The following is a 27,868-nucleotide window of genomic DNA, read 5'->3' as shown; positions in this document are numbered from 1 at the left end:
AAAGAGCGCCAAACATGCAGGGCGGAGACCCGAGCTCCCGCCCGAGTAACCCGGAAATGCTCGGTGCTCGCCGAACATCCCAAGTAGTGTGATGCTCGGGCGAGTACCGAGCAGTGTCGAGCATGCTCGCTCAACACTACTTACAAGCATTCCAGCATACAGCTTGCTATACTCGACAGCATAACTGAGGGTTTTTTGGCTTTTCATTACTCCACTAATGGCTAGTGTCGTCGTTATCATTATTTTGACTCTGAGTGTCAGCCTCATGCTCTGGTAGTGTTAACTCTATGTCTCCCTCCATATCTACCAACTGCCCCTCCTTCTCCTTTTTCTCTTCCTCTTCCTCCAAATCCTGAGGGTCGCCAACAAATACAAGAGGACAATGAATATGTGCAAGTTGCTGACTCATCTATCCTTTGTTGCATCCTGGTGAGTGTTTCTTCCAAGATAAATGTGAGGGGGAATGACATTGTTAATTACACAGCTATGCTTGTTGACAAATTTTGGTTGCATCTTCGAGCGGTTTCATAGACAATGTGTGGCACCCCTGAGGGTTCGGTCACCACAGAGGTACTCCACCTCACCCAGAGGTGTGGTGTCTCCCTTTCTCTCAGGTAAGGAGGGTGTGTTGCATGGAACCCCAACACCTACATCCAACACTACACTACCCCAGGCCAGCAGGAGGAGCAAGACGCAATGTAGTTTTCTGCTGAGCTCTGACCCTGGCTGGGGTGGGGGGAACCCAAAGTTAGGGGGAACCAGTAGTGGGTGTGGGTGGAGGAAAAAGTTCATGGGAGCACTCATACAGTAAAGATATAAAATAGGGAAGCCATCTTAGGGTGGCAGTCTAGTAGTTGGTGAACAGCTTGGGAGCAGAGTCTCTCTAAGAGCTCTGCTCCATTTCAGGGGCCCCGGACTGAGGCCCAGGAGGGGAGAAGGGAGTAGGCTCCGATTTACAGAAGGGATCCTAGGGGGTGCAGTGAGTGCAGGCGGCACCCTACACCCCGAACCTGCCAGGTGTCAGGAGGATCTAGGCCACAAGAAGGGGACCGGCCCCTGGCCCAGTCGTGCAGCTTCAAGCCTCGGCTGGAAAAACCGGAGGCTTCTGACTTCTATAGCAGAAGCCAAACTCTCACTTCAATCCAAAGTAAGGTCGAGCAGGTCTGAGCAACTCCGACGGACAGGGGGGACCCCGCAGCACCTGAATAGGATTCACAGTGAGAAGCGCAGGGCAGGAGGGAGTAAAGACCCAGCGTGAAGTTGGTCTAGGAAGGTACATATGGAAGTGGGGTTCTGCCAGGTACACCTGAGCTGCCTGAGGAAGGACTGAACCCCTGCCCGGTGAACGCAGTGCGACGCGGGAGGCTTGCACCAGTACTGTGCACCTGAGGAACTTGAATGGAACTGTGAGTAAACTCAGATAACTGCACTGAACTGCCTTCGCTCCTTCATTTTGCCGGTACCTTTTCCCTCCCTGCACTACAACGCCCAGCGCACCTTCTCCATCTTCTCTTACACTGCCCTGAGGCCTGCTCCACCTGTGGGGAGCCGTTCCATCTTAAGCTGCCCTATCATCTGCCTCAGAGGACTGCCGCAGCGCTGGTGATCCTCACCAGACACCACAGGTGGCGTCACGACAAATCCCCTATAAATATTCCCCTTTTGCACTGACCGCCCTGGGTCACGGACCGGGCCAGCCACTGTGATATTCCCCCAAAAGCAGCCATAAGGCCCGGCTGCCGAGTACCCCACGGCCCTGGGGGTGAGTCAAATGCTCATCTCTCAAATCTGCCAAAGTTTGATCTTAAAGCTACCCATGCTCAAGTTTGGTTGCTGCATGTTCTAGTCCATCACTGCTTCACGCTGCTCATTCAGATGCTCCAACATATGTAGCATTGAATTCCAGTAGACTACAATATCAAACATCAGTCAGCAATCTGACAAACCATTCTGTTTTACTAATTGTCAGTTACTTTGACGTATGGTAAAGCAGTCAGAATGTTTGGGGAGACAAACCAGCGTGAGAGTTGACAGTGGATGAACAGAAGCAACTTGTCTACTTTTTGGCTTGTTGAGAATAGAGTAGAATCCTCTTTTTTTGAAAAATAATGTCGGTTTGGCATCTTCCAAAAAGGCTGAGCTCACAACATAGTTTCTCGAAAGGCAGCAGAATTCACAAGCTAGTAAGGCAGCGACTGCACCACCAGCAACTTGACCAAGTGAAAATTTAGTTGGCACATCAATGTATGACTAGGGGTATATGTTTGTTTCCTCACAACACAATCGGGGATGAACATCACTGCTAAAAATCAGCCTTTACTAGCACTAAGACACAATATTAATGCACTTCAAAATGCAGCAAGCCCCCATGATAAAGGAAGAGGCAACATACAGTAGAGACCAAAGGTTTGGACACACCTTCTCATTTAAAGATTTTTCTGTATTTTCATGACTATGAAAATTGTACATTCACACTGAAGGCATCAAAACTATGAATTAACACATTTGGAATTACATACTTAACAAAAAAGTGTGAAACAACTGAAAATATGTCTTATATTATAGGTTCTTCAAAGTAGCCACTTTTTGCTTTGATGACTGCTTTGCACACTCTTGGCAGAGGTAGTCACCGGAAATGGTTTTCACTTCACAGGAGTGCCCTGTCAGGTTTAATAAGTGGGATTTCTTGCCTTATAAATGGGGTTGGGACCATCAGTTGTGTTGTGGAGAAGTCTGGTGGATACACAGCTGATAGTGCTACTGAATAGACTGTTAGAATTTGTATTATGGCAAGAAAAAAGCAGCTAAGTAAAGAAAAATGAGTGGCCATCATTACTTTAAGAAATGAAGGTCAGTCAGTCCGAAAAATTGGGAAAACTTTGAAAGTGTCCCCAAGTGATGTTGCAAAAACCATCAAGCGCTACAAAGAAGCTGGTTCACATGAGGACCGCCCCAGGAAAGGAAGACCAAGAGTCACCTCTGCTTCTGAGGATGTTTATCCGAGTCACCAGCCTCAGAAATCGCAGGTTAACAGCAGCTCAGATTAGAGACCAGGTCAATGCCACACAGAGTTCTAGCAGCAAACACATCTCTTCAACAGCTGTTAAGAGGAGACTTTGTGCAGCAGGCCTTCATGGTAAAATAGCTGCTAGGAAACCACTGCTAAGGACAGACAACAAGCAGAAGAGACTTGCTTGGGCTAAACAACAAAAGGAATGGACATTAGACCAGTGGAAATCTTTGCTTTGGTCTGATGAGTCTAAATTTGAGATCTTTGGCTCCAACCACCGTGTCTTTGTGCAACGCAGAAAAGGTGAGCAGATGAACTCTACATGCCTGATTCCCACTGTGAAGCAGAGAGGAGGAGGTGTGTTGGTGTTAGGTGCCAGGCAGTTGCTGGATCTGAAATGGGTTCAGAATCATCAGTGGATTTGGTGGTCTTCCATTCAGGTCCAGCCAGGGATGATGTTGCACAGAATCCCCATCGGTCCCAACGCCTAGCTAGTGCATGAGATGTACAAGTTGTATCTTGGGTGTTTGTGCCTAGCTCTATGAAGTATAGGTTGCGGAGGGAGTCTGGGCTCCGGCAGCCTAAGTCCAAGAGGTGCCGCACTGAGCATGCCCATGACCTGGCGGCCCGTAATTGGTGGTCACCTGACCCGTTGACCTGGCACCGCCTGATTGGTCCACGGGTGGCGTCACCAATGGTGCGACGGTGGGCAGGGCTTAGTCTTTAAAAGGCCCGCTCACAAACATGGCGGCGCGCTCAGATCATTTGAGCTGGTTGTTTGTGGTGCGCACGCTTTCCTCTTGAGCTCCTCAAAGAGCCATATCTGTATGCAGGCAGGTAGCTTAGGCTGACAGCTCGGCTCTGACCAGGGGGTTTACGTTACACCCCGAGCCGTCTGCAGACGCCGTACTCCCAGTACCGCCTGTGAGCCATATAGAGCGGGTCTGCTCAGTCCGGTAGCACGCCGGCTGAGTGTACGGATACCCGGCGGGAATCACACCCGCACACTAGTGCCAACTCCTATAGCGTAGCACCTGTATCGAAGACAGGGCTACTGCTTCTTCCCCGGTCACACGTCTCCCTGCGGTTCTTGGAGATTGTGTGAACCGTTAGACCCGTTCCATGTGCAGTAACACAGAGGGGTTAGGCAGTTTGTAGGTGCGTCTCCGGACGCTCATCTTTCGTGCAGTTAACTGAGATAGAGCCTACCACTATACCCATTTCCGTGTGTTGTTAACACGGAAGAGTTATCATTTTAGTTGGTTACTTCCCTTTCCACCCGGGAAGTGTTCGGCAGCTCGGCAGCAGTCCACCAGGCTGCATCGCGGACCCCGGGGTCGGTTGCGTTCCTATTTAATAAAGTTGTTTGCAACCGCCCCCTTAACAGTATCTGAGCACCAGGGTCTTGCCGAACATGGCAGACAACCAGCAACTGCAGCGCTATGTACAGCAACTTGAGGCCAGACTTAGGTCTTTGGAACAAGCTGCCCCGGTCGCTGACATCTCTGCAGTGGCTACCCAGGCGGCTTCTCTAGCAGCCAATCTGGTTAACTCGGCTGCAGTGAACGCTGCAAATGTCCCATTACCCCGTTTTGCTCTCCCAGAGAAATTTTCTGGGGACAGTAAATTCTGCAGGGGTTTTATCAATTTATGCTCCATTCAGTTGGAGATGATAGAGGCACGGTTCCCCTCCGAAAGAGCCAAAGAGGGATATGTCATCTCATTACCCTCCCATCGGGCTGTGGAGTGGGCTACTCCTCTGTGGGAGCGAAATGACCCGGTAGTGGCTAATGCGGGTCTTTTCCTTAAAACTCTAAAAAGAGTATACTCCTGGGGCCTCAGGTTACGCATGATACGGCTCTCAAGTTTCTTGCGTTGAGCCAGGGTTCGGGCACCGCCAGTCATTATGCCATCCAGTTCAGAACCTTTGCAGCTGAGCTGGATTGGGCTGAGCGGCCGCTAATCCCGGTGTTTTGGAGGGGGCTGGCTGGACATATTAAAGATGCCCTAGCTACCAGGGAGATTCCAACCTCTCTGGAAGAGTTAATTACACTTGCTAACCGAATAGATCTGCGTCATGCAGAACGCAAGTTAGAGCTGGAGGTTTCCAGACCTCGGTTTCGGTTGGCACCCGCTTTCTCTAGGCCTTTATCCAAACCCGCGGTTCCCAACCCGGAGCCTGAGGCTATGGACATATCCCGGACTAAGTCTAAGTCCCCTCGTTCCCGACCTGCACATCCCTTGGAGTACCCCGTTAATAAGGTTTCCAAGCAGTCGAGAAACGAGGGTGTCTAACCACCGTTGGAGGGGGTGTGTTAGATTCAGGGGTTTCGTCCTCCAAATTACTTTATGAGGTCACGTTATCCTTCGGAACAACCATGGTTACTGCCAAGGCGTGGGTGGATTCTGGAGCTGATGGCAATTTTTTGTCTTCAGCATTTGCCCAGAGGCATGCCATTCCTATGGAGTTACTGTCTAGGTCAATGAACATCAGGGTGGTCAATGGTTCTCTGTTGGATACACAAATCACTCACCAGTCTGTTCCCCTCACCATGTCGTTTCCTCAGGGTCACCGGGAGGTTATCTCCTTCCTTATTATCCCTGGGGGATTAGATGAGGTGTTTTTGGGCCTTCCTTGGCTACGCCGTCACTCTCCACACATTGACTGGAGTACAGGGAGAATTTCTTCCTGGGGTAAAGATTGTGTGCCCCAGTGTATGGTTACAGCCGCCCGAGGGGCAGTCTCAGAGCCTTCTCCCGACTTGTCCGCTCTGCCTGTGCAATATCGGAGCTTTGCGGATGTCTTTTCTAAAAAAGCTGCTGAGACTTTACCTCCCCACCGACCGTATGACTGCCCTATTGACCTGGTTCTCAGTACTGAGCCTCCTCGCGGTAGGGTCTACCCTCTGTCTGTACCTGAAACCCAGGCCATGTCTGACTATATCAAGGAGTATCTGGCACGGGGGTTTATCAGAAAATCGGTCTCTCCTGTGGGAGCGAGGTTTTTCTTCGTCCAGAAGAAAGGATGTGATTTGCGTCCCTGCATTGATTACAGAGGATTAAATGCCATCACCATCAAGAATAAATACCCTCTGCCCCTTATTTCTGAGCTATTTGACAGGTTGCGAGGGGCTCATATTTTCACTAAGCTGGACTTGCGAGGGGCATATAATCTAGTGCGAATCCGTCAGGGCAGCGAGTGGAAAACAGCCTTTAACACTCGTAATGGCCATTACGAGTATCTTGTCATGCCTTTCGGATTATGCAATGCCCCTGCGGTTTTTCAAGATTTTGTCAACGATATCTTTCGGGATTTGCTGCTATCTTCCGTGGTAGTCTATCTTGATGATATTCTTTTTTTTTCCCCGGACCTCTCCACACACCTAGAGGATGTTCGCAGGGTTTTCGAGCGATTGCGAGCAAATTCTTTGTACTGTAAGCTGGAGAAGTGTCAATTTGAGCGAGAGTCGTTACCGTTCCTGGGCTACATCATATCCAGTAAGGGATTGGCTATGGATCCACAAAAGTTAGTGGTGGTACAGAACTGGCAGGAGCCCCATTCTCTTAAAGCGGTACAACGCTTCATGGGCTTTATTAACTACTACCGGCAGTTCATACCACATTTTTCCACCCTGGTGGCTCCCTTAGCCGCTTTAACCCGGAAGGGTGCCAATCCCAAGGACTGATCTCAGGAGACATCCGAGGCATTCCGGGAGATTAAATCCTACTTTGCTAGAGCTCCCATTCTCCATCGCCCGGATGTGGACAAGCCTTTCTTCCTGGAGGTCGATGCCTCCTCTGTCGGAGCAGGAGCGGTTCTCTCCCAAAAGAATGAACAGGGTCAGACAAGACCATGTTTTTTCTTCTCCAAGACCTTCTCTCCAGCAGAGAAGAATTATACGATTGGTGACAAAGAATTGCTGGCTATTAAGATGGCTTTTTCGGAATGGAGGTACCTCTTGGAGGGAGCTAAGCATCCTTTCGTGGTATATTCCGATCATAAAAACCTTTCATGCCTACAGACGGCGCAGCGTCTTAACCTGAGGCAGGCCAGGTGGTCTCTTTTCTTTTCCCGATTCAATTTTTCCATTCATTTTTTAAAAGGAGAAAAGAACCCTCGGGCGGACTCTTTGTCCTGGTCTATGGATACGGCTGAGGATGAGGACGAGCCAAGGTTTATTGTTCCGCCAGAGTGTATGTGGACGCTGGCTCCAGTGTCTCTAAACCAGGTTCCTCCCGGGAGGACGTTCGTTCCTCCAAATTTACAGAATGAGGTACTGTCCTGGGCACATGCCTCTAAGATCGGAGGTCATTTTGGGGTCAAGCGTACCACAGAGCTTCTCCAATGGTCGTATTGGTGGCCTCGGTTATCCCAGGACGTTAAGGAGTATGTCCAAGCGTGTGTCTCCTGTGCGAGAAATAAATCGTCCCGTCAGAGGCCGGCTGGTCTTCTTCATCCGTTACCCGTGGCGGATAGACCTTGGGAGCTGGTTGGGATGGATTTTATTGTTGAGTTGCCTAAGTCCCGGGGAAACACGACTATATGGGTGGTGTCTGACCATTTCTCTAAGATGGTTCACCTGGTCCCTCTGCCTAGGGTCCCTTCCTCCCGGGTTCTGGCATCATTGTTCATTCGTCACGTTTTTCGTCTCCACGGGATGCCTGATAGGATTGTCTGTGACCGGGAACCACAGTTTTCCTCCCGGTTTTGGAGAGAATTGTGTAATTTGCTCAGCATTGAACTGAATCTTTCCACTGCCTATCACCCGGAGACCAATGGTCTGGTGGAACGCACTAACCTGACGCTGGTGACAAACTTGCGCCATTTCGTTTTGGCCAACCAGAATGACTGGTCTATATTGCTTCCCTGGGCAGAGTTTGCCTTAAACAACGCAGTGGCGGATTCCACGGGTCAGACTCCGTTTCTCCTAAATAATGGTCAACATCCGCGAGTCCCGGTTCCTATGCCGGTTTCCTCTGTGGAACCTGGGGTCAGAGATTGGGCTCTGGAGGCACGGGAGGTTTGGGATCATACCCAGGAGGCTATTTTGGCTTCCAAGAATCAGATGAGAGAATCGGCTGACGCTCATCATCGTCCAGCCCCCGTATTCTCCCCGGGCGACAGAGTGTGGCTCGCGGCTCGCAACATCAGAGTACGCGGGGAATCCGCTAAGTTTGCTCCCTGTTTTATTGGTCGTTTCAGAATCCTGTCCCAAATAAACCCCGTAGTGTACCGGTTACAATTACCTCGACACATGAGGATTCACGACACCTTTCATGTGTCGCTTCTCAAGCCGGTTCATCTGACAAAATTTTCGGAACCCCAATCTGCTCCAGACACCAGGGGTGATGATTTTGAGGTACAGGCGATTGTGGGATCTAAGATGGTTTTGGGGAAAAAATTTTTACCTCGTAAACTGGAGAGGTCATGGATCTGAGGATCACTCCTGGGAGCCAGTGGACCACATTTATGCCCCCCTGCTCATTGAAGAATATGAGCAATAAGTGGAGGGGGAAGTTAGAAGGAGGGATAATGTTAGGCACCAGGCAGTTGCTGGATCTGAAATGGGTTCAGAATCATCAATGGATTCGTTGGTCTCCCCTTCAGGTCCAGCCAGGGCTGATGCTGCACAGCATCACCGTCGGTCCCAACACCTAGCTAGTGCACGAGATGTGCAAGTTGTATCTTGGGTGTTTGTGCCTAGCTCTATGAAGTATAGGTTGCGGAGGGAGTCTGGGCTCCGGCAGCCTAAGTCCGAGAGGTGCCGCACTGAGCATGCCCGTGATTGGTGGTTTGGCAACCACCTGACCCGGTGACCTGGCACCGCCTGATTGGTCCACGGGTGGCGTCACCAATGGTGCAACGGTGGGCAGGGCTTTGTCTTTAAAAGGCCCGCCCACAAACATGGTGGCGCGCTTAGATCATTTGAGCAGGTTGTTTGTGGTGTGCATGCTTTCCTCTTGAGCTCCTCAAAGAGCCATATCTGTATGCAGGCAGGTAGCTTAGGCTGCCAGCTCGGCTCTGACCAGGGGGTTCACCTTACACCCCGAGCCGTCTGCAGACGCCGTACTCCCAGTACCGCCTGTGAGCCATATAGAGTGGGTCTGCTCAGTCCGGTAGCACGCCGGCTGAGTGCACGAATACCCGGCGGGAATCACACCCGCACACTAACGCCAACTCCTATAGCGTAGCGCCTGTATTGAAGACAAGGCTACTGCTTCTTCCCCTGTCACACGTCTCCCTGCGGTTCTTGGAGATTGTGTGAACCGTTAGACCCGTTCCGTGTGCAGTAACACAGAGGGGTTAGGCAGTTTGTAGGTGCGTCTCCGGACGCTCATCTTCCGTGCAGTTAACGGAGATAGAGCGTACCGCTATACCCGTTTCCATGTGTTGTTAACATGGAAGAGTTATCATTTTAGTTGGTTACTTCCCTTTCCACCCGGGAAGTGTTCTGCAGCAGTCCACCAGGCTGCATCGCGGACCCCGGGGTCGGTTGCGTTCCTATTTAATAAAGTTGTTTGCAACTGTCCCCTTAACAGATGGTGTGGGGGTGATTTGCTGGTGACACTGTTGGGGATTTATTCAAAATTGAAGGCATACTGAACCAGCATGGCTACCACAGCACCTTGCAGCCGCATGCTATTCCATCCGGTTTGCGTTTAGTTGGACCATCATTTATTTTTCAACAGGACAATGATCCCAAACACACTTCTAGGCTGTGTAAGGGCTATTTGACCAAGAAGGAGAGTGATGGGGTGCTACGACAGATGACCTGGCCTCCACAGTCACCAGACCGGAACCCAATCGAGATGGCTTGGGGTGAGCTGGACCGCAGAGTGAAGACAAAAGGGCCAACAAGTACTAAGCATCTCTGGGAACTCCTTCAAGGTTGTTGGAAGACCATTTCCGGTGACTACCTCTTGAAGCTCATCAAGAGAATGCCAAGAGTGTGCAAAGCAGTCATCAAAGCAAAAGGTGGCTACTTTGAAGTACCTAGAATATAAGACATGTTTTCAGTTGTTTCACACTTTTTTGTTAAGTATATAATTCCACATGTGTTAATTCATAGTTTTGATGCCTTCAGTGTGAATGAACAATTTTCATAGTCGTGAAAATACAGAAAAATCTTTAAATGAGAAGGTGTGTTCAAACTTTTTTGAACCTGTACTGTAGGTTCAAAATATTGATAACACATAAGGTTTGTATCAGGGATGGATATTTGGTGGTGCAATGGAGAAAGAAGAGGAGGCATACTCAGAGTTCAACAAGCAGCAGTGGTAACGATGATGGTAATGATGACACCGACCAGGTACTATTTGACGCTCCATCCTGGCTAATAGAAAAATGTGCGTGACAAGAAGGGGGAGGAGGACAATTTAAGGCTTACTCTGATTGATGACAGTCTTACTATTCCAAAATTAGCAGAGATGTTGCTCCATGGGTTGATGCAGAGTAGTGTTGGGCGAATTTGTTAGGCGAATTTTCGAAAGTTTAAAATTCGGCACGAATATGGCACATTCAGATTCGTGATCGCAAAGGCAAGCAAATTTTCTTAAAATCAGAAAATTTCGACGAATTTGCATGGGACCACGAATACAGGGCAACCACGGCGTTTTGAACAGTTTTGTTAGCTTAGTGCAAGTGTATGATGAGCGGTGACATGTGCCAGGTGAGTGTGGGGGCTGTGGAGATCTAAGAACAGGTCAGATCTGAGGCGCACAGTTTTTTTTTTTTTTCCTGTGGGCAGTAACTTTAACTGAGGAACGTGCGGCCAGGAAATCATACGCAGGAAGCATCTACCCTGTCCAGACATAAGGGCTCCTGCAATTGGCTGCAGAAATCACATGTCCTCTCAATATAAAAAGCGGCCATGTTCCCTCAGCGCCATTATATCCATGTCACTGCTGGAGACAAAGGAAAAGAAAATAGAGAAAGGGGCGCAGATGGTGCCGTTACCAAATGACAAATAATAATTAGTGATGATCGAGCATGCTCGCTACTGCTCGGTGCTCGCCCGAGCATCTCACTGCTCGAGATGCTCGGAGCTCGCCGAGTATTTACGGAGTTGCTCGACGGAAGCTCGGGTCCCCTCCTTGCATGTTGGCCGCTCTTTAGAGCGCCAATCAACATGCAGGGATTGCCTACCACTCATTGTAATGCCGCAGCCATGGTGGTTGTGGCATTACAGTGATTGGCTGGCCGCACAGCGTCATCAGGTCTATATCAGACCTGGCGCCACAATGCTCGTCACAGTAACTCCGGAATTAGACAGTGTAGGGAGAGGTGCTGCTGCGTCAGGGAGAGATTTGCTTGTGTATTAGGTAGTGTAGGGAGAAAAAACGTACATTACACATATCCATCTTAACAAACAGTCCTTCTGAGGACTAATCCATCTGCAGAGATATCAGGCAGGCAGTGTATAAAGCAGACTGCAGTGCATGTAGCACAAGAGGCTCCATTCCAATTCTGCCTTTTGTTGCTGTTAGATATTTCTATACAAAGGCCCAGGTCTCAGGGGCCAGGAATACTCTTTTTTGGATCTTAATCCTCATTATTTGCTTAAAAAGCAATCCAGAGAACACCGTTTTTCTGCGCCATTTGCTTGTTGGCACTGCAGAATACAGCCAGGTCCTTTCCATATTACAGCGCTAGAAATCCAGCTATTTAAAACTGTGTTTTCTCCGTCACACGGATCACATATACGTTGTCAGAAAATACTGCCATTTTTGGCCTCCATTCCAATTTTTTTTCACTGTGTTAGCAAAGTTTTTGACACCGGTTTGCTGTTCAAACTACTTACCTACAGGCCAGGTATTTAAAACTATGTTTTCTCCGTCACATGGATCACATATACGTTGTCAGAAAATACTGCCATTTCTGGCCTCCATTAAAAAATTCTTTCAGTGTGTCAGTGAAGCAATTCACTCCAGTTTGCTGTTCAAACTAGTTACCTACAGGCCAAGTATTTAAAACTCTGTTTTCTCCATCACACGGATCACATATACGTTGTCAGAAAATACTGCCATTTCTGGCCTCCATTAAAAATTTCTTTTAGTGTGTCAGTGAAGCAATTCACATCAGTTTGCTGTTCAAACTACTTACCTACAGGCCAGGTATTTAAAACTCTGTTTTCTCCGTCACATGGATCACATATACACTACTGTTCAAAAGTTTGGGGTCATTTAGAATTTAAATATTTTTGAAAGAAAAGCTCATTTTTTTTTCAATGAAGCTAACATTAAATGAATTAGAAATACACTCTATACATTGTTAATGTGATAAATGACTATTCTAGCTGCAAAAGTCTTGTTTATTGCAGTATCTACATAGGTGTATTGAGGCCCATTTCCAACAACCACCACTCCAGTGTTTTAATGGTACATTGTGTTTGCTAACTGTGTAAGAAGGCTAATGGATGTTTAGAAAACCCTAGAAAACCCTTGCACAAGTATGTTAGCCCAGCTGAAAACGGTTTGACTGATTTGAGAAGCTATAAAATTGACCTTCCTTTGCGCTAGTTGAGAATCTGGAGCATTACATTTGTTTGTTCTATGAAACTCTCAAAATGGCCAGAAAAAGAGAATATGCATGTGAAACTCGACAGTCTATTCTTATTCTTAGAAAATGAAGGCTATTCCATGCGAGAAATTGCCATGAAACTGAAGATTTCCTACAACAGTGTGTACTACTCCCTTCAGAGGAGAGCACAAACAGGCTCTAACCAGAGTAGAAAGAGAAGTGGGAGGCCCCGCTGCACAACTGAGCAACAAGACAAGTACATTAGAGTCTCTAGTTTGAGAAATCAACGCCTCACAGCTTCTCAACTGGCAGCTTCATTAAATAGTACACACAAAAAGCCATTGTCAATGTCTACAGTGAAGAGGCGACTCCAGGATGCTGGTCTTCAGGGCAAAGTAGCAAAGAAAAAGCCATATCTGAGACTGGCTAATAAAAGGAAAATATTAATATGGGCAAAAGAACACAGACATTGGACAGAGGAAGAGTGGAAAAAAGTTTTATGGACAGACGAATCAAAGTTTGATGTGTTTGGATTACACAGAAAATTTGTGAGAAGCAGAACAACTGAAAAGATGCTTGAAGAGTGCCTGATGCCATCTGTCAAGCATGGCGGAGGTAATGTGATGGTCTGGGGTTGCTTTGGTGCTGGTAAAGTGGGAGATTTGTACAAGGTAAATGGGATTTTGAATAAGGAAGGCTATCACTCCATTTTGCAGCGCCATGCTATACGCTGTGGACAGCGCTTGATTGGAGCCAATTTCATCCTACAACACAACAATGACCCAAAGCACACCTCCAGATTATGCATGAACTATTTAGGGAAGAAGCAGGCAGCTGGTATTCTATCTGTAATGGAGTGGGCAGCACAGTCACCAGATCTCAACCCCATTGAGCTGTTGTGGGAGCAGCTTGACTGTATGGTACGCAAAAAGTGCCCATCAAGCCTATCCCACTTGTGGGAGGGGCTTCAGGAAGCATGGGGTGAAATTTCTCAAGATTACCTCAGCAAATTAACAGCTAGAATGCCAAAGGTCTGCAATGCTGTAATTGCTGCAAAGGGAGCATTTTTGGCGTAAGCAAAGTTTGAAGGAGAAAATTATTCTTTCTAATAAAATCATTATTTCTAACCTTGTCAATGTCTGGACTATATTTTCTAATCATTTTGCAACTCATTTGATAAATAAAAGTATGAGTTTTCATGGAAAACACAAAATTGTCTGGGTGACCCCAAACTTTTGAACGGTAGTGTAAGTTCGCTCCAAACTCAGTCATTTGTAGTGAGCGTGGAAGATGCTGTCCTCCATTTAAAATGGGCAAGGCACGTGGCAAGGGACGGGGAACTGGACATGATGGTGATGGTGCATGCAGAGGCCGAGGACAAGGCCGTGGGCAAGCTGAAATTGTGCCACAACAAACACCCACATCTTCTCGCCCGACCTTCCTCTCCCAATTCCTAGGGGACCGCAGTACACCACTATTGAACCCAGAGCAGTGTCAAAAGGTTGTTGGTTGGATAGCGGATAATGCTTGCAGTCACTTAGCCACCACCACCACCCTGTCTTCCACACGGTCAAATCTCAGTAGCCGTGAGTCTGGACCGCATATTCCTCACCCTGATCCTCCTTCCTCCCACCATGCTGAGTGCCCGGAGACAACTGATCCCACTCTGAAGAGCTGTTCACTTTTCCATTTGTAGATTCAGGCCTCTCGCCCGGTCTACTTGAAGCGGGGCAAGAGAAGATCCCATGTAGCATTGCCCAAATATTTGAGCAGCCACGGTCACACGAAGGCGACGGTGGGAAAGTGTCACAAGAGGTGGACGATGATGAGACACAATTGGTAGAAAGTCAGGAGGAGGACCAGGGTGCGGAAGTGGAAGATGAGGTGGTGGATGATATTGTAACTGACCCAACCTGGCAGGAGGACATGCAGAGCGAGGACAGCAGCACAGGGGGAGGGAGGCAGAGCACCCCAACAGGCAGGAAGAAGCAGTGTGGTGGCCGCAGACAGAAGGCAGGCAACCGTTCCTTGTAACACCAACACAAAGGAAGTTGCCAGTACAACTGTTAGGTCTTCCCAAGTCTGGTTGTTTTTTAAAGACTCTGCTGATAACCCCAAAAAGGCCATTTGCACCACCTGCCAGGCCAGCATCAGCAGGGGTGGCAAAACGACCAGCCTGACCACCACCAGCATGATCAGGCACATGGCAGCAAAGCACCCGACTTTGTGAGCCAAACCCCAGGGTCCAGGAACAGTGTCTGCGGGTGGCACCATTACTTCTTCAGCTGTTGTGCATGCAAACCAATCCATGGTGCATGCGAAGATGTCTCCTGCCCTGCACCTGTCATTGCACAATCTCAAGTAGCAGCATCAGGAAGCACGTCCATGTCCTTGTCCCAGCGCAGCGTTCAGTTGTCCATACCCCTGTCCTGGGAACATATAATATGCAGCCAACGCCCCACAGGCCACACTACTAAATTCTCACATTTCACAACTGCTTGCGCTCCAAATGTTGTCTTTTAGGCTTGTGGAGATGGAAGCATTCCGCAACCTGATGGTGGCGGCCGTCCCTTGGTACTCGGTCCTCAGCCGACACTATTTCTCCCGGTGTGCCGTCAACGCGTTACACAAGCACGTGTCCCAAAACATTAGCCGTGCCCTTACCAACGCAGTTACCGGGAAAGTCCACCTAACCACGGACACGTGGACAAGTGCTTGTGGGCAGGGACGGTACATTTCGCTGATGGCACACTGGGTTAGCATAGTGGAAGCCGAGACCCAGTCGGACCTTGGGACGGAACACGTCCTCCCGACGCCATGGATTGGGGGCCTAGGTCAATCGGGGTTGCACCCAAGGTCTACAGCTCCTGCACCTCATCCTCCTCAGCCTCCTCCTCTTCAGCCTCCATCTCAGAAATGACCACATCAGTCACAATCTGGAAGCACTGCAGCACTGCCTCTGCCAAGCGGCAACAGGCTGTGCTGAAGCTAATATGCTTAGGTGACAAACCGCACAATGCTGAAGAGTTGTAGACACCTCTGAAAGAGCAGGCAGATCTGTGGCTCACACCGCTGAACCTACAGCCAGGCATGGTCGTGTGTGACAATGGCCGGAACCTGGTGGCGGGTCTCTGAGGCGAGGCGAGCTCACACACGTACCATGCCTGACCCATGTGCTTAACCTCGTGGTTCAGCGGTTTCTCAAATCTTACCCGGAGCTTCCGGATCTGGTTGTTAAAGTACGCCGCCTGTGTGCCCATTTTAGAGAGTCAGCTACAGCTTCCGCCGCCCTTGCCGTGTTTCCGCAGCGTTTGCAGCTTCTGGCTCACAGACTGGTGTGTGATGTCCCCACACATTGGAACTCTACACTGCAGATGTTGGGAAGGATTTGTGAGCAGAAGAGGGCAGTTGTTGAGTACCAGCATCAACAAGGCCGTTGGTATTCAGTTCAGACTCCACACATAAGACCTCAGGAGTGGACATGGATGTCAGACATATGTTCCATCCTCCAAAACTTTGAGGACTCCACCAAGATGGTGAGCAGCGATGACGCCATAATTAGCATCACCATCCAGCTTCTCTGTCTTTTGAAATGCTCTCTGAGGATGCACTGCAGACGGAGCACGATGAGATGGAGCAAGGAACCATTTAGGGTGATTACACACAGCCCAGCCTCATCTCATCCCGAAGTGGATTGGGTGACAATGAGGAAGCTAGTTTCATGCGCTATAGACGGTACTACCTACACAGCTGTCATACCATCTGTTCAGCGTAGATGGCAAGAGGACAGAGTGGAGGAGGAGGAGGAGGAGGAGGCGAGCACGGTAAGTCATCCTCTTGGTGAGGAGACGGAAGTCTTGCCTGTTAGTAGTCTGGCACGCATGGCTGAGTTTATGTTACGCTGCCTTTCCCATGACCCTCGTGTTCTCAAAATTTTGGGTGACTGTCATTACTGGTTGGTGACACTTCTAGACCCACGCTACAAGGAGAACTTTATATCTCTTATTCCTGAGGCGGACAGGTCTACAAAAATGGGGCTGTACCAGAAGGCCCTTGTTGCGGAACTATTAAAAAATTTCCCATCTGAAAACGCTGGAGGAGGAGGGCACACTTCGTTGGACAACCAAGGAGTACAGGCGAGAGAGACACAACTTCAATCCAACAGAGGCAGACGAACACTGCCAAAGTTCTGGGAGAGTTTTCTCAGATCCTCCCATCGCACAGGCCCTGAGGCGCAGGGTACTCTCACAAGGAGTGCAAAGTTTGGGAAGATGCTGAGGGAGTACCTTGCCGACCATACCAAAGTCCTCCGTGATTCCTCTGTGCCTTATAGTTATTGGGTACCCAAGCTGGATATGTGGAATGAACTGGCTCTCTATGCCTTGGAGGTCCTGGCCTGCCCTACCGCCAGCGTTTTATCAGAGTGGGTTTTTAGTGCAGCTGGTGGAATTATAACTGATAAGCGCATCCGCCTGTCAACTGAAAATGCTGACAGGCTGATTCTTATAAAAATGAACAAGGGCTGGATTGCGCCAGACTTCTCAACACAACCGAATATTAGCAGCGTAACATAAACTCAAATACAGTGTCTTTTTTTGGAGGTGTATTCCCATGCATATTTTCACACCCAGATATGGGTATACACTTCATGATTTTGGCTATTTGCTCTTGTCCTCCTCCTTCTCCTCATCCTCCACCACCATATCACCAGGGTGACCGTGGTCCGTGATGCAACACCCACATAATTTTTTTAAAGGGTGTTTATGATTCCCATAAAAAAAAATTTTATACAGTATGTTCATGTATACCCCCCAGGGGTAAATGTTTGTCAGCCCATACACTTAGTGCATAGACATTACAAGTATAGGAGGCCCGCTCCTTTCTAATGGGAACATTTTTTTATGAGGCCCTCCTCCACGTCACTTCCAAGGGGCATTGGAGTGCCTCCAAATTTTTGGCAGCCCTTGCATTCACTGCATAGGCCAACACTATGTGAGACTCTCTCCTTTCTAATGGGAATTTTTCGTTACTGTGGCCCTGCTCTATGTCTCTTTAAATTATTAGTGGGGTTTTTCCTAAATTTGTTCAGCCGTTGTACTCACGGCATACGCTATAACTGTATAGCAGACTCTCTCCTTTCTAATGGGAATTTGTCGTTACATTGGCCCTGCTCTATGTGTCTTTAATTTCTTAGTGGGGTTTTTCCTAAATTTGGTCAGCCGTTGGACTCACTGCATACCCTATAACTGTATAGCAGACCCTCTCCTTTCTAATGGGAACATGTTGTACTTGTTACTGTGGCCCTGCTCTATGTGTCTTTAAATTCTTAGTGGGGTTTTTCCTAAATTTGGTCAGCCGTTGGTCTAACTGCATACCCTATAACTGTATAGCACACTCTCTCCTTTCTAATGGGAACATGTTGTACTCATTACTGTGGCCCTGCTCTATGTGTCTTTAATTTCTAAGTGGGGATTTCCTAAATTTGGTCAGCCGTTGGACTCACTGCATACCCTATAACTGTATAGCAGACCCTCTCCTTTCTAATGGGAACATGTCGTACTTGTTACTGTGGCCCTGCTCTATGTGTCTTTAAATTCTTAGTGGGGTTTTTCCTAAATTTGGTCAGCCGTTGGACTCACTGCATGCACTATAACTGTATAGCAGACTATCTCCTTTCTAATGGGAACATGTCGTACTCGTTACTGTGGCCCTGCTCTGTGTCTTTCAGAGTCCCTCCATCATCAATGTGTCTGATGATGTGTCACACACCACATTGCCAGATAAGGTTGTAGAATGTTAAAATGACATTTCCCGGTGAATGCATTTGCCTTAAAAAATAACGTAAAAAAAAAAACAGTAGGATCTTTCTTTAGTATAAGTCGCCAATGTAACCTCAATGTAATCACATTGTTCAGCTCCTGCACCTCCTCCTCCATCTCCGAAATGACCACATCAGTCACAAGCTGAAAGCACTGCCTTGGCCAAGCGGCAACAGGCTGTGCTGAAGATAACATGCTTAAAGCTTAGGTGACAAACCGCCCAGTGCTGCAGAGTTGTTGAAAGCTGTAACACAGCAGCTTGATCTGGGCTCTCACCGCTGAACATACAGCCAGGCATGGTCGTGTGTGACAATGGGCGGAACCTGGTGACGGAGAAATAACAGCCGGAGTAAAGGTTTCCTTCTATGCCAGTCCTTTCACCGAGCTAAAGAATATGGCTCTGGTGAAATACAACTCCCACTGAGAAGCTGTTTCAGATTGCAAAACATTGTGCCCACCAGAGGATTTGATTCTGAGGGCTCACCTTTCTCCCCGCTCAAGAGCCCCATAGCAGCTGCAAAGTTGGCGCTATCATGGACTCTCCTGATGTAGAAGCCAGGGCACACGGGAGGATTCTCTGGTGGGACCGTCCTACCCTGCCGAGAAGCAGTCCTGGCTAAGAAAAGTGTGTGGGAAGGTTCCCGGACACTCTATGGCTGCTTTTTTACTGAGGTGGAAACCCACGCAAACATGGGGAGAACATCCAAAGTCCTTGCAGATGTTGTCCTTGCTGGGATTTGAACCCAGGATCCCAGCGCTGCAAGGCTTCAGTGCTAACCACTGATCAAATATGCTACCGTTCACCCTCTAATATCTAACAGGCTGGAGAAACTTGCACCTACTGCCTCTCTATCTTCAGCTCCTTTGTGAGAAACGAATGTATTTGGGCGGCCACTCAGTCTACTAAATAAAGTTCCTGAGAAGGAAATTGGGGATGGCTTCGCTACTGTTACTGGGGGCAGTGCTAATACCATGACGTCGTACCATAGTTTACTGGAAATATTCCAGGCTGGTAGGAGGCAAGCAAATTCCCACAGAAAAGTACCAGCAATAATGTTCAGGGACCTGTGCTTGAAGAAGGCGGAGACAACACCGGGAGAAATAATGACAGCTGGGGACCGAGTATGGACACGAGGCATGAGGTTGTGAAAAGCTTCCGCCTGCATGAGCCTAAAAGGCCACATTTCAAGTGCAAGCAGCTGCCCATAAATCTGGCAGTTTAGTATTGCAGCATGTGGGTGGGTGGCTGGCTGCATACTTGCGCTTGCATTCCAAGTAACAGAAAACTAAGCAGATGGTGGCCTCTATCATCATCATGGCCTCACCTCGGCACCATAAACTCTCCTGAAGGAGAAGCCAGGGCCCACTGGAGGAGTCTCCGGTGTTCTGGTGGGTCCGTCCAACCCTGCTGAGAAGCAGCCCTGGCTAAGAAAAGTGTGGGGGAAGGTTCCCGGAAACTCTATGGCTGTTTTTTTAATGTGGATCGGACGTGCTTATGCATGTTATTTCTCAAACCGGATTGCAGATCAGGCCATTGCCCAACTCTGTAATCATGAAATTAAATGAGCAAAGAAATATGTTTCTGTGTAAAAGCACCACCAAGAAGTGCGAGTTGATGTTGGACGGGCTACAATTGCTTCTAAAAAAGCTGCTTTACAGGACTTCCCGGGAGAAATGACACCCAGAGTAGATATGGTTTCCCTCTATGCCAGTCCTTTCACCGAGCTAAAGAATATGGCTGTGGTGAAATACAACTCAGCAAAAAAAGGTGTGGACTGGCTCCGTACCGTCCCTGGCCACATTCACCTGTCCACGTGTTTGTGGTTAGGCGGTCATTCCCAGTAAGTGCACTGGGGAGGGCACGGGTAATGTTGTGGGACTCGTGCTTGTGGAAGACCGAGACGACACCGGGAGAAACAGTGGTGGCTGGGGACCGAGTATGGACACCCGGCCGCCACCGGCATGAGGTTATGAAAAGCTTCCACCTCCATGAGCCCAAAATGCCACATTTCAAGAGAAAGCAGCTTTAGAGGACTTCCTGGGAGAAATGACAGCTGGGTAGATATGGTTCCCCAAGTCCTTTCACCAAGCTAAAGAATATGGCTGTGGTGAAATATAACTCAGCAAAAAAAAAGCTGTGAACTGGCTCCGTACAGTCCCTGGCCACATTCACCTGTCCACATGTTTGTGGTTAGGCGGTCCTTCCCAATAAGTGCACTGGGGAGGGCACGGGTAATGCTGTGAGACCCGTGCTTGTGGAAGGTGGAGACGACACCGGGACAAACAGTGGCGGCTGGGGACCGAGTATGGATACCCGGTCGCCGCCGCCATAAGATTGTGGACATCTTCCGCTTCCACGAGCCTAAAAGGCAACATTTCAAGTGCAAGCAGCTGTCAAAAATTTGGCAGTATAGTATTGCAGCCTGTGGGTTGGTGGGTGGCTGGCTGCATACTTGCGCTTGCATTCCAAGGAATGGGGTATGGAATGGGAATGGGACAACTGAACTCTGCACTGGGACAAGGACATGAACGGTGATTGTTGCAAGTCTGCAACGACAGGTGCATGGCAGGAGGCATCTTTGCATGCGCCAAGGATCACTTATGATGGGCACACTTTTATGCAGTGACCTGGGAGTCAGAGATGCTTCTAGAGGTCTTCCCCATGCTGTTCCCAAGTCTTTTCAGCACTGTATACATGTTTCTGATGATGTGTCACACACCACATGGCCAGATAAGGTTGTAAAATGTTAAAATGACATTTCCTGGTGAATGCATTTGTCACGGTTGAAAGCAAAGCAAAAGTGCAAAAACGCATCAAAAACGCTACGTGTGAACATAGCCCAAGGTGTTGGGGAGTATTTTTGTTTCCCAGAAAAATCCATTTTGGTTTCGTTTTTGTATGTTTTATTGTGAGTCCGTAAAAGTGGCGTAATACTTCTGACAACAGTGTTGACCGAAGTGACCTGGGAGTCAGAAATGCTTCCAGGGGTCTTCCCCATGCTGTCCCCATGTAATTTGAGCACTGTTCCCATCAATTTGGGCAATTTTTAGGCCCTCTGCAGACCGCCGGGGGGAGCCGTCTGAAAAATGCTCGCGTTTCCCATAGACTTACATTGGGCTCATTGCTTGGGTCAAGCACCCGAGTATTCCAATGTGCTCGACCCGAGCATCGAGCACCCGAGCATTTTAGTGCTTGCCCATCACTAGTCAGCGCTGATCATCATTTTTTCTCTCATTGCATGAAATAAAATTGCAGCATGCTGCGATTTGCAGTGCAAATCAGATGCCACTCATCCATTCTAGTCTGTGGGTGCATGAAAAACATTGGACTGCACTCGGATGATTTTTCCATTTGAGTCCGATTTCTGCAGACACACACAGTGGATAAGATGGAGAAATCTTGTTCTCCATCTTCTCCTCACCTGTGCTACAATTCTCTCATTCGAGAGAATTGGATCACACTAATCTGACACTCTCATCAAACTCTGATCAGAGTTTGATCTGAGTGTCATTACAATAATCGATCTGATTCTCTCAGACTCGGTGGAGAGAATATACTTTTGTATGACCCCGGCCATACTTTGAGATCTGACATTGGCAGCTAATTAGGGATATGTGTTGCCTACTTAAGCCCTTTGAAGAGGCAACAACATTTGTCATTGTAGAATAAGCAATTTAATCCCGATAATAGTTATCCTGGTAAAAAACACTCAACAGCATGCAGGAGGAAATGGATGAAGAAACACAATACCTGTTTAGTGTTGCTGACAAGCCCAGGGGATGGGGTTTACTCGGTACCCGGGCCTTTAGCCTGGCCTTGGGGATGTCGCGGTGGTCAGCTCCCAGGCCCGTACCCTGGGGACCCTCTTTAAAAGCGTTGGTATTATTCTGGGATAATAGGTTTGTTATTTTTATAAAAGTTCGTGACGCCACCTGTGGTTTCTGGTGAGAATCACCAGCGCTGCGCAGTCCACTGAGGCCGGTGATAAGGCAGCTCGATGGTATAGCTCCCTACAGGTGGAGCTAGGCCTCAGGGCAGCGTACGGAGAGGGGGATGCAGGACAGGCGAGACCCAGCCGGGTCAGAGAAAGAACAGGGACAGACACGATAGTCACTTCAGTACCTTTTACTGATGGAAATTCAGGCACGTTCTGGAGCACTGTAGGGTGAAGGGTGCATGTCAGGATCCTCCCCAATGAGCGGGTGTAGGGCCTCCTGTTTCTTGCCTCTGCGTAGTAAGTTTCTGACCTGCCTGGAGCTAGGCCCAACTTTGTCTCTGTCCTGCCCTGGCTGACTTTGTGGTAGGGCCTTTTCTTGGAATTCACGCACCTCAGCTTGCGGGGCCTATGTGTCTCCCGGCTCTGTTACGTATCAGCACTTTAGTGATCCTGGGACTTGTAGTTCTCCAGGGTTTCCGGTTATCCCTTACTGGGTCATAGAGATCCCGGTAAGCTTCGGACCCGGTGTCCGGTAACTGCTTCTGGGTGAGCTAGTTAAGCTCCTCTGCCCCTTATGTACTAACTCTCCACTCGCCTTCGGCCTACTCGGGCCCTCACTAGGCTATACACACTAACGGCAACTTGCCGCGCTTCACCAATCTTATGGCGCCAGCACACCTAAAGCTCACTATTCTGAGCTACAACTGAGTCTGGACTGGCTTACCTCTGCAGACAGACTTCTGCAGGAAACGGACCGAGAACTCTGTCCCTCTCTGGCTGTGAGCAGGAACTCTGTTCTGGCTAGACTACCAACTGAAACTAGACCCCAGACTGAACTGCCTGGCTCCACCTTCCCTATTTATATCCCTAACGGGCTCCCTCTGCTGGTCTGAGGTGGAAGGTGGAGATGTGTGAATGTTATAGGGGCCTCTTGTGGAGGAATCCATCAATGCACTCTTCCAGGATCTGTGATACCAAGCGCAGCTGGGCGTCACATTGCCCTGTGACTGTTTGGGACCCTCAAGTTTGATGTTACATGGTGCAGGATTTGGAGGGGGAAGAGAAGAAGGAGTGGGTGGAAATTGAGGAGGACATAGACTTTGCGCAGGCAGGTGATGAGGCAAACAGAGCAAAAATTATGAATATGATGCTGGCCATCACAACCAACCATCACAGTGGGATTACAATAATGAAACAATGGAGCCTTCTGCCATGCTGGCTGCCATGAAATCTGTATGCTGCAATGCTTTGTGGCAGGACAGATGTATTGCTTACATGAAGCAAAGTAGTTGCTATTGAATAGCCATGCTTTTGGGCCCTCGCTATAAAAGCATAATAGTAGATTTTTCCACCTGCCAAAAGTAGTCCAAACTGGCTTACTACCAGGTTAAAGGGAATCTGTCACCCCCTGGGACTTTTCAGACCTCTAATATGGGCATACAGGTGATAGAAATGTGAATCTATACCTGCCTGTATGCCCAATATTAGAGGTCTGCTTGCTTTAATATATCTTTTTATAAAATCCATTTTGCTAGGCTTGGCGACCGGGGGATGCCAAGAAATGCCTGCCTACCTACTTAATTTAAATATTCCCCCCCTCCCCTGCCCTCCCATGCACGTCACACAGCCCTGTAACATTGCACTTTAGATCTGCACATCCCGCGCATGCACAATGCGCCTATAACTTAAGCCATGTTTTTTTTTTCCTTGCCTAATTTTACTGCTGTGCTCTAGTTCGCAGGTGCCGGGGAGTCACTGTGACTTCCGCTCCATTGACCTCCGGTGTGCGCAACAATAAGGTTTGGTCCCCACTTCCTCCTGGATAGTTGTGGGGACCAAACCTCATTGTTGCGCACGCCGGAGCAGAAGACACAGTTACAGTTACTCCTCGGCACCTGCGCACTAGAGCACAGCAGTAAAATAGGGCAGGGAGAAAAAAAAATGTGGCTTAAAGGGGTATTCCCATCTCCAAGATTCTATCCCAATATGTAGTAGGCATAATAATAATAATATTAGCAAATACCTTAATTTAGACATGTAGTATAGTATTTTTGATTCGTTATGTCTCTTTCCTCATGTGCAGGCATTGCAGGACCTTAGGTATCCATGGGTACGACCACTAGCAACTAGCTAACTGACTTTATCAGTGGACGTAACCATGGATACCTAAGGTCCTGCGATGCCTGCACATGAGGAAAAAGACATAGCGAATCAGAAAAAATATACTACATTTCTAATTGGAGATATTTTATAATATTATTATTATCACACCTACTACATATTGGAATAGGATCTTGGAGATGGGAATATCCCTCTAAGTTATAGGCGCATTGCGCATGCGTGGAATGTGCAGATCTAGAGTGCACGTCTCAGGGCCATGTGTCTAGCACAGGAGGGCAGGGTAGGGGGGTAATATTTAAATTAAGTAGGTAGACGGGCATTTCTTAGCGTCCCCCGGTCGCCAAGCCTAGGAAAATGGATTTCGAAAAAAGATATATCACAGCAAGCAGACTTCTAATATAAGCCATACAGGTATGTATAGATTTACATTTCTATCACCTGTATGCCCATATTAGAGGTCTGAAAAGTCCCGGGGGGTGACAGATTCCCTTTAAGCTCTGCTACCTGCCCTGTGACGCTTTTACTTTGCAAACATCTGCTGCTTCCATAACTAACCAGCAGACCCCTCTTCAATCCATGCAGGCATAACTTTACCTCTCCTGTGCCAGCTTTATGGCTACAACAACTAGCCAAGGCAGCAACACCTACAGTATATTTGACATGATGGACCAGTAATTTTTTTTGCTATAGCGAAAACCTGACACATACAGTGGGGAAAATAAGTATTTGATACAGTGCCGATTTTGCAAGTTTTCCCACCTACAAAGAATGGAGAGGTCTGTAATTTTTATCGTAGGTACACTTCAATTGTGAGAGTCAGAATCTTGAAAAAAAATCCAGAAAATCACATTGTATGATTTTGATATAATTACAGTAATTTGCATTTTATTGCATGAAATAATGAAATAAGTATTTGATACAATAGAAAAACAGAAGTTAATATTTGGTACAGAAACCTTTGTTTGCAATTACAGTGGTCAGACGTTTCCTGTATTTCTTGACCAAGTTTGCACAAACTGCAGCAGTGATTTTGGCCCACTCCTCCATACAGATCTCCAGATCTTTCAGGTTTCGGGAATGTTGCTGGGCAACATTGAGTTTCAGCTCCCTCCAAAGATTTTCTATTGGGTTCAGGTCTGGAGAGTGGCTAGGCCACCTCAGGACCAAGAAATGGTCCTGGCTGTGTGTTTTGGGTCATTGTCATGCTGGAATAAAATTGGGAGGAGGGGAACGGAGAGAAAAATTGGCTTACCAAGTGTGGCAAAAATGTTACCTCGATCAGTAGACCAGTACGCGGACTCCAGACCGGCTCCTGGGCAGAGACCAATATGAAACAAGAAAATAAAGAAAGGTTTTAAAACATGACTTTTAATAGCAACATATTTAAAAATCTAATATCAAAAAACATGTGAGGTCAGAAAAGCAAAATAAAAAAGGGGGAAGGAAGGAAGGGGGGAGAGTGGAGGGGGGGCACAGGTCTAAAGGTCTATGGGTTTCAGGCTCAGAAGCCCTTAGTCCTGACAATGTGTATGTCCAGGTCATAGAGCTTTATAGGAAAGAAGGAAAAAGAAGGACAAATGATACTTCAAACATAATTAGACACAGGCCATGAATAAATACAATTAATGAGTACCTAGATGTCTATTCCACAAAGTCAGATACCACATAGCAAAAATAAAAAACACCAGTGTGAATATGAGACACAAGAAAACCAGGCACATTATATTAATGAAGCATGTACAATAGCCTATAAGTAAATAAAACATATACAGTGCTGCTCACTGTAACATACCTGGCAGCGTCCTTGCATAGTGGTCCATCTCCCACTTTGCAAAAGCGCGCACTTGATTTCCAGTCCAGACTGCCACTCTGGCTTCTTTCCATATTGTCTGCTTTGCTCTGCTCTGTCTGCGTAGGGCGACGCCCGCTGAACTTCCTGTTTCTTGTAGCTGCTGCAGACACACCCCTGATGCTTGCTGTCTGTCACCTGGTATTTAACCCAGCTCCTCCCTGGAATCCTTGCCTGAGCATCTTGTTCTGTCAGTTGGTTTCTTGTCACTGATGTGCCAGGTCCTCTCTATGTTTCCTGCCTTGTGGTATCAGTTCCCGTGTCTGAACTGAGTCCTGTCTGTGTACTCTAGCCAGCTGCCTTTCCAGGAGGCTGTATTTCCAGGCCCGTGTGAACACGCTCTTAGCCTGTTCCTTCTGCCCTCTAGGGGCCGTATATCTAGATCTGTAGTCTGTGTCTTTCCCCAGTGTCTGTTCCTGCCCTAACCATCTTCCAGCCTGTTTCCCGTTTCTCTCTACGCCCATATCTTCCCTTTTTCTGCAGAGTCAGAACTTGTACCTAACTCCTGCTCGTTGTCACTGTACTTCCGTTTGTGATTTTGTGGTCCACTCGCTACTTCACTGCAAGTACCCTGTAGGTATCTGGTTCTGCCTTTCCCTTCCTGTCTGTTCCGTGTGAACAGAGCCCTGTCCCCTCTGCCCTGCCTTGCTCGCCGCTCCGGCGGTTTCTGCCTGCTCTGCCTTGTTCACCGCTCCGGCGGTTCTTGCCTGCTCTGACCCTTTGCTCACTGCTCCGGCAGTCTCGCTCTGCTCTGACCCTTTGTTCACTGCTCCGGCAGTCTCGCTCTGCTCTGACCCTTTGCTCACTGCTCCGGCAGTCTCGCTCTGCTCTGACCCTTTGCTCACTGCTCCGGCAGTCTCGCTCTGCTCTGACCCTTTGCTCACTGCTCCGGCAGTCTCGCTCTGCTCTGACCCTTTGCTCACTGCTCCGGCATCTCGCTCTGCTCTGACCCTTTGCTCACTGCTCCGGCAGTCTCGCTCTGCTCTGACCCTTTGCTCACTGCTCAGGCAGTCTCACTCTGCTCTTACCCTTTGCTCACTGCTCCGGCAGTATCGCTCTGCTCTGACCCTTTTCTCACTGCTCCAGCAGTCTCGCTCTGCTCTGACCCTGTGCTCACTGCTCCGGCAGTCTCGCTCTGCTCTGACCCTTTGCTCACTGCTCCGGCAGTCTCGCTCTGCTCTGACCCTTTGCTCACTGCTCCGGCAGTCTCGCTCTGCTCTGACCCTTTGCTCACTGCTCCGGCAGTCTCGCTCTGCTCTGACCCTTTGCTCACTGCTCCGGCAGTCTCGCTCTGCTCTGACCCTTTGCTCACTGCTCCGGCAGTCTCGCTCTGCTCTGACCCTTTGCTCACTGCTCAGGCAGTCTCACTCTGCTCTTACCCTTTGCTCACTGCTCCGGCAGTATCGCTCTGCTCTGACCCTTTTCTCACTGCTCCAGCAGTCTCGCTCTGCTCTGACCCTGTGCTCACTGCTCCGGCAGTCTCGCTCTGCTCTGACCCTTTGCTCACTGCTCCGGCAGTCTTGCTCTGCTCTGACCCTTTGCTCACTGCTCCAGCAGTCTCACTCTGCTCTGACCCTTTGCTCACTGCTCCGGCAGTCTCGCTCCGCTCTG

Source organism: Phyllobates terribilis, unplaced genomic scaffold, assembly GCF_046119375.1.
Source record: "Phyllobates terribilis strain yellow unplaced genomic scaffold, ASM4611937v1 Scaffold_1__5_contigs__length_1240528914, whole genome shotgun sequence".
Taxonomy (NCBI): Eukaryota; Metazoa; Chordata; class Amphibia; order Anura; family Dendrobatidae; genus Phyllobates; species Phyllobates terribilis.
The sequence above is the reverse complement of the archived record's forward strand: the minus strand, read 5'-3'. Positions refer to the sequence as shown.